Raw genomic sequence first — 6,000 nt, 5'->3', positions numbered from 1 at the left:
TCAGAAATCTTTGTTGTTGTGAGTTCTGAGACTCTGCGGGCTAAACAGTCATTGGCTAGAGGGCCGAGGGGTGGGGCGATGACGTCATGGTTTACGGTTTCAGTCGGTTTCAGGCGTCCACACGAATCCAAAACGAAACCGGGTAGATTTGAAACCACCTCCAAGGGTGGTTTCAGAAGTTTGCGGTTTAGATCAGCGGATTCGCCGGCTTCGTGTGGACGGAAGGCCGAACCGTACAAGACCTTTGCGGTTTCGCCATGAAATCGGCTTTGTGTGGACGGGGCCTAAGACAGCGGAGACCACTTTGTGTCTAATTTCTACAGTGTTATTTTAATAACATAAAAAGCAAAACAACGATATCCCGTAGGATTGCTGCTTGGATGTCAGGGGCGTCCGGATCTGGTCAGCAGTCCAAATACGACTCGTCTACGGCAGAGCTGCAGCCTAAAAGCTTCCAAGGACAAACATATCATTCCAATCATCACAAAGCAATCAAGTGGTTCGAACATTGGGCAAAGGTAGGATGAAATGCATCGCAGGACTAACGCTCCTCACCTGATAGGAGATCTTTAAACCTTGTTGAAAAATTGAAATAGCTACTAAATGTTTATTATTAAAAAAAAAATGAAACCATTAACCCCCTCCGCAACCGCCTACTGCTATGGTCTCAACTGAGTAGTTGGAGTAGTTTGAGCGCTGCCATGGAAAACCGTAATGAGCGCTGCCCAGGAGAACATAATAAATATTATTATTAAAACCAGTCTTCATATCCTTCAACTGTAGAAAAGCAATTTAATATTTCTGCACGTCTGAAAGACATCCAGCATATTGAGTTTGTTAATGCATTAAATCATAGACCCAAAATATTCTTCTTGTCAGAGTGGATCGGAATCCTGTTGCTCTCTGTTTCGAGGCAGAGCGTTTCTCGGGGGGAGGAAGTCTGACATCCGTGGTTTTGGATGTCTTTGTTCTCCTCACCACATTTTAGTTCCTCTCACGCTCACACCTGATTTATCTTTCTAGAGTCATGGCCATGTATCTCGACATCCTCTCTTTCTCCCTCTCGATGCTGACCAAAGGGCTCTGTTCACACCTGGCCTTACCATTCATCTTGGGGGACAGCCCTAGTTGCAGGTGGGAAGCACCCAAGACCCATTGAGATGGGATCACATTCGGATGGGGTCTGGGTAACATAAGGCCAAATACCTTTGCCATATTGAAGGACAGCCAACTATTGTGATGTCCTCTGCGTTGGCAGAGGTACATATTCATTCTCACGTCAAAGGGGCGCAACGCCTAAGTAAATCAAAATCATCAAAATCACACAATCGCTCATCATACTTTTTCCGAGACCTCAGAACATTTCGAAAAGCCAATAGAGATTTAATATGAGTGTGTCAAACATCTCGGGGGATTTGGTTTGCCAAAGAATAGACTCATCCTGGATTGGTTTGATTTCTTCTTCTCCTTCTCCTTTTCCCTTTCGTCAGACTAGGCACGTGGAAGTACGTTGCTGCCTGCCGCCGGTTAATTACTGTTAAATTACGGTTAAAACGTATTTTAATGCCAGAAGTGAGCTGCCGTGCTCAGAGCCGTCCACTCGTGATGGGATCCCCCAAGGCCACGTCGCTGAAGGACGAGAAGGACGATTTCAATGTCACCAGGAAGCTATACGACATCATTGTACTGCTGTTCCAAATGTTGTCCCACGCCTGACAGAAAGCTAAATTGGCTGCCGAAAGGTCTTGGGAACCCAACCAAGGCTACATCAGCGTATCAGCAGTATTTCAGCAATCCTTTTGAAGTCACGCCGCCCTATGGCCAATGTTTTCCAAACGTCGATCTTCCCAGAGAGAGCTGCTAGAGGAGGACAGGCGGTCCCCTCCTATCGCCAACCCTGGTCGTCCACAACACTTGAAGTCTCGTCCAATGGGTTTCCCGGCCAGTGACGTCTGGCATTTCCCCACATGCCGCCGGTGGAGCCTTGGAAGCTGACGGACAGACAGACTGCAGCCCGACCTGCCAAGCCTTTCAGAGCAAACCGCCTTTCGTCTCCCTTCGGGGAGTCCATTGACTCCCAACCAAATATGACAGACCTCCCCTCATTCAAGAGTCCGAAAGCACAACAGGGACTCAGCAGATGTATACAACAGCTGGCCTCTTACAGCCACTTCCCGAGGCAGGATCTTTCTGAAATTGCCAACGCATTTGCTTGGATGATGCTATAAAGTGGCTGCCTGAGCAAGCATCTGTGAGGCACAGAGGAGACAAAAAGCACTTATCTCCTGATTTTCCATCATGGACACAAATGATGCAAAGCGGAAAGTTTTTCATGTACCCTGGGAGAAGTTTCATGGTTTGAGCCGCTTTTGTAAAAAAAAAAAAGAAGGTATTTCTATTCTATCTTTACACTCCTTCTTAAATGTGAATACACTGTGAAATACAAATCATAAACAGATACTGTAATCACTCCTGGGAAGCCAGTTTGGCTTTCATAGCAAACGATTAGACATAATGAAATGCTATCTCCAAGGCCGACCCAGGCAAGACACCCTCTCCTTGATTGACTATTAAAATAACTCTGAGGAGCAATGCTCAATGTGGTGCCTCCAGCTGAGAAAAATCCAGTGGAAATAGCTTAAAAGGTGCAAAAAGTAATAAACTGGCCGAACATTGTACATTTAAAGATTGGCCGCAGGTCTATGGCTCTCACTGCATGGCTTATTTTTTTAATTTTTTAATTTATTTGATTAGGACAGTGCACATTAATCAACATGTCAGCCAGAGCATCAATATAAATATGCCAGAGTTAGCTTAATTGCTAATTTTCATCCATTGTCCTAAGGCTTGAGTTATAAGGTCTCAGGTGCAGAGTCTGAAACCCCGTACCCCGCTTCACACTGGGATCAATAAGACCGTTGGGAGTCCAGGGGCCTCTGCTTTGGTGGCGGTCGCTGTTTTTATTGAACGGAGAGGAGGGGGAGCCTTCTGCATCTCTTTCAAAGTCTCGAAACGAGAGTAAACCACTGTCATGCTCATCTCCATACACAACACATGTAATCACATCGCTGCGGTTAATCAAATATAATCACATGGCAGATAGGAGGTGAGTTATGACCTGCTTTCTACCTGCAATCTTTGCAATCCGTAATGTTGACAATCATAGCATGCAGACATTTATGAACATATGCACTAACACTAAAACATACTGAGACTTTTTATTTATATATATATATATATATATATATATATATATATATATATATTAGGAATTTCACAAGTTAATTTTAAATATGATAAAATAATGAAATAAGACAAGATAAGATAAACCTATTCAACTAAAGATAAAACTTGAAATATTAATAGCCAAAGGGAAATGGGAAACTGGTGAGCAGTACTTAATATGCAGGCCTTGTCTTTACGAACCTTATCTTAAAAGTTGATGGTAAGATGGTGGACGTTTAAAAACCCAGTAATGGAGCTATTTCGATGTTCCTAGCACTCTATTGATTTTCAATGCGTCTCCAAACATTGTAACGAAGGAGCACGCCCTTGACGACATTGAGCACTTCTTTGATCCCGACTATGCATGGTCTGAACCCCAGCCAGAGAATGGAACTAGTTGAAATGAGGTACTCTAGTAGGGTGGGGGAAAGTGGAGACTTTATTATCCCCAAGGGGCGATTGGTTTTTGCTGCACAGTAGTGATAGTAAACACAATGACAACACCAACAGGGACCACATAACAAGCCATAAATATACAACGGACAACAATGAGAAAAGCATAGGGGACATAAAAACTATACATTGGGGACAACTCTATTAAACCAGTAAGTCAGGGCGAACAGATGAGGTCAAAAGAGGATACGGCTGGTGGCCGTTTTGTAATTTACATTTCTTAGAGGCTATAACAAATATCCGACACAGGCCACGAGCGTCCTCTTTTATGGCAGACAATCAGGGTAAGTCCTGTTGTCGGATGCTTTACTTTATGAGCTGCATTCATTTCCACTCTCGGCCGACATTTCCTCCCTCCTGATGTGCCATTTGTGCGAGGGCCTGCAGACTAAAGCCGCCCGGGTCCTCCCAGGCAGAAGCAATCGCTCCACAACGACCAGGGCGGCCCGCCCCTCCACCGATCAGCACGGAGCTTAACCGGTCCCAGAGTAGAGATGGTCGCTTGATTGGGCCGATTGATGCCACCTCTGATCATCCACTTATTCTGGGAGCATGTGTGTGTTTGTGTGCACGGCTGCACGCTTCTGATTGTGCGCACGCATGTGGACATTTTGTTCACGTGCTTTTGTGTATGTATGTGAGGGTTTGTGTGTGTGTGTGTTCTGCATGTGTGTTTGTGTGTATGTATATGTGCATGTTTGTGCATGCCTGTTTGTAGATATATGTGTGTATGTGTGTGTGTGTCTGTGGGGGGGGGGGGGGGGGCTTGAGTGTTTTGGTGTGTGTGTGTGTGTGTGTGTGTGTGTGTGTGTGTGTGTGTGTGTGTGTGTGTGTGTGTGTGTGTGTGTGTGTGTGTGTGTGTGTGTGTGTGTGTGTGTGTGTGTGTGCAGACAAATAGACCTAATGTCTCTTGTCATCCTCAACTCCGACCCCCTTGTCTGCTCCGTCCGTCTGTCTGTCTGTCCGTCTGTGTGATCAGGCATTCAACCCTTTTGAGGAGGAGGAGGACTGACCCGCTGAGGAACTGTCACCCGCTATCAGACCGGGATTAGTGACCGGTCGTGGGCGGGCTTTACAGGAGACAAAACATGCCCCAGAGGCACGAACACAGTCCTCAGACACAGAAACCCAGAGTTTCCAGCCGTTGAACTTTGCAAATTAATTAATCCTGTACATTTTTATATTTACATTCCAGCCATGGCAGCCTTCACGCATGATGATCATAATTACTGTGCGAAGAAGTTTTGATTGCTTTGCCATCTCCTCCTCCTCCTCCTCCTTCCAGGCAAACCAGGCATATCTGGGGATTAAGCAGACACAATCCATGGCGGTATGTGATGAAATTGTGAAGTTGCGCATTTCAACATTGGCATACAGTTGGAGCGGCTAGGAGGCTATTGGCTAACGAGGAGCCGCCATCACCACAGGGCAGGCCTGTCACCGGTCGCCCGCCGCTCGTTAAAACACAATGGCGCCAGGCGAGGATGTGTGGGGGTGTTCCGGCCATCGTGATTTATAAATAAAACGGGGCCGTGAATATCGCGAACGCCACCATCACGACGCAGGGGCGTGTTGGAAAGCGGCGTCTGTTTCTGTTGGTTACTTGTTATAGGTGGTACTTGTTAGTACTTCAGGTGGGACTTATCATGTCATTATTATGTTATTATGTTATATTTTGTGTGGTAAATATATTAAAAGCCCATTTGGAGTATTTGGAGGTAAACCAATTTCGGTCCTCTATGTAACTTTGGTTTGTCGGTCTGACAATAAAGTTCACTTTCACATTAATGTTAGACTATGATGTAGGGAAGTCCTCCACAAAGATCCAGCATTGTCAAATCTGCATCATCAAGCCAGAGCCTTCGTTGACTGATCGTCGAATCATATATGATATCTTTTAATATACGCGGCTCAATGATGCCTTATATTTTTGTGTCTTTTGTGTGGGGAAAAAAACTTGGTTAAACGCTTGAAACAATGATCAATTAGCTTATCAGGGTTTCCCCCAGCTGTCTATAGAGGAGGTGCAGCGCCCTCTCTAAACGGCAGACCACCTCTTCAGACAAATTAGCTTTGCACAATGTGACTGCAATGCCCCCATCCGTTCATGTCAGTATCAGAATTAAAAAATTTTAGAAGAATGTTTGTAGATTTAAAAGATTCAATTCGGAAAAGTCTAGTTTTGTCTCCAAACAGTAAAGTAACATTTAGTTAGTACGAGCTACTCCCGCTGCTCATGTGACTATATCCTGGTGGCTAACCTTAGCTTCAGTGCTATTGGTACATTGCAGAGAGAGAAGGGGAGCAGGTCACTTATGCGAC

This window comes from Gadus macrocephalus, chromosome 22, assembly GCF_031168955.1.
Source record: "Gadus macrocephalus chromosome 22, ASM3116895v1".
NCBI lineage: Eukaryota > Metazoa > Chordata > Actinopteri > Gadiformes > Gadidae > Gadus > Gadus macrocephalus.
This window is presented reverse-complemented; position numbering follows the sequence as displayed.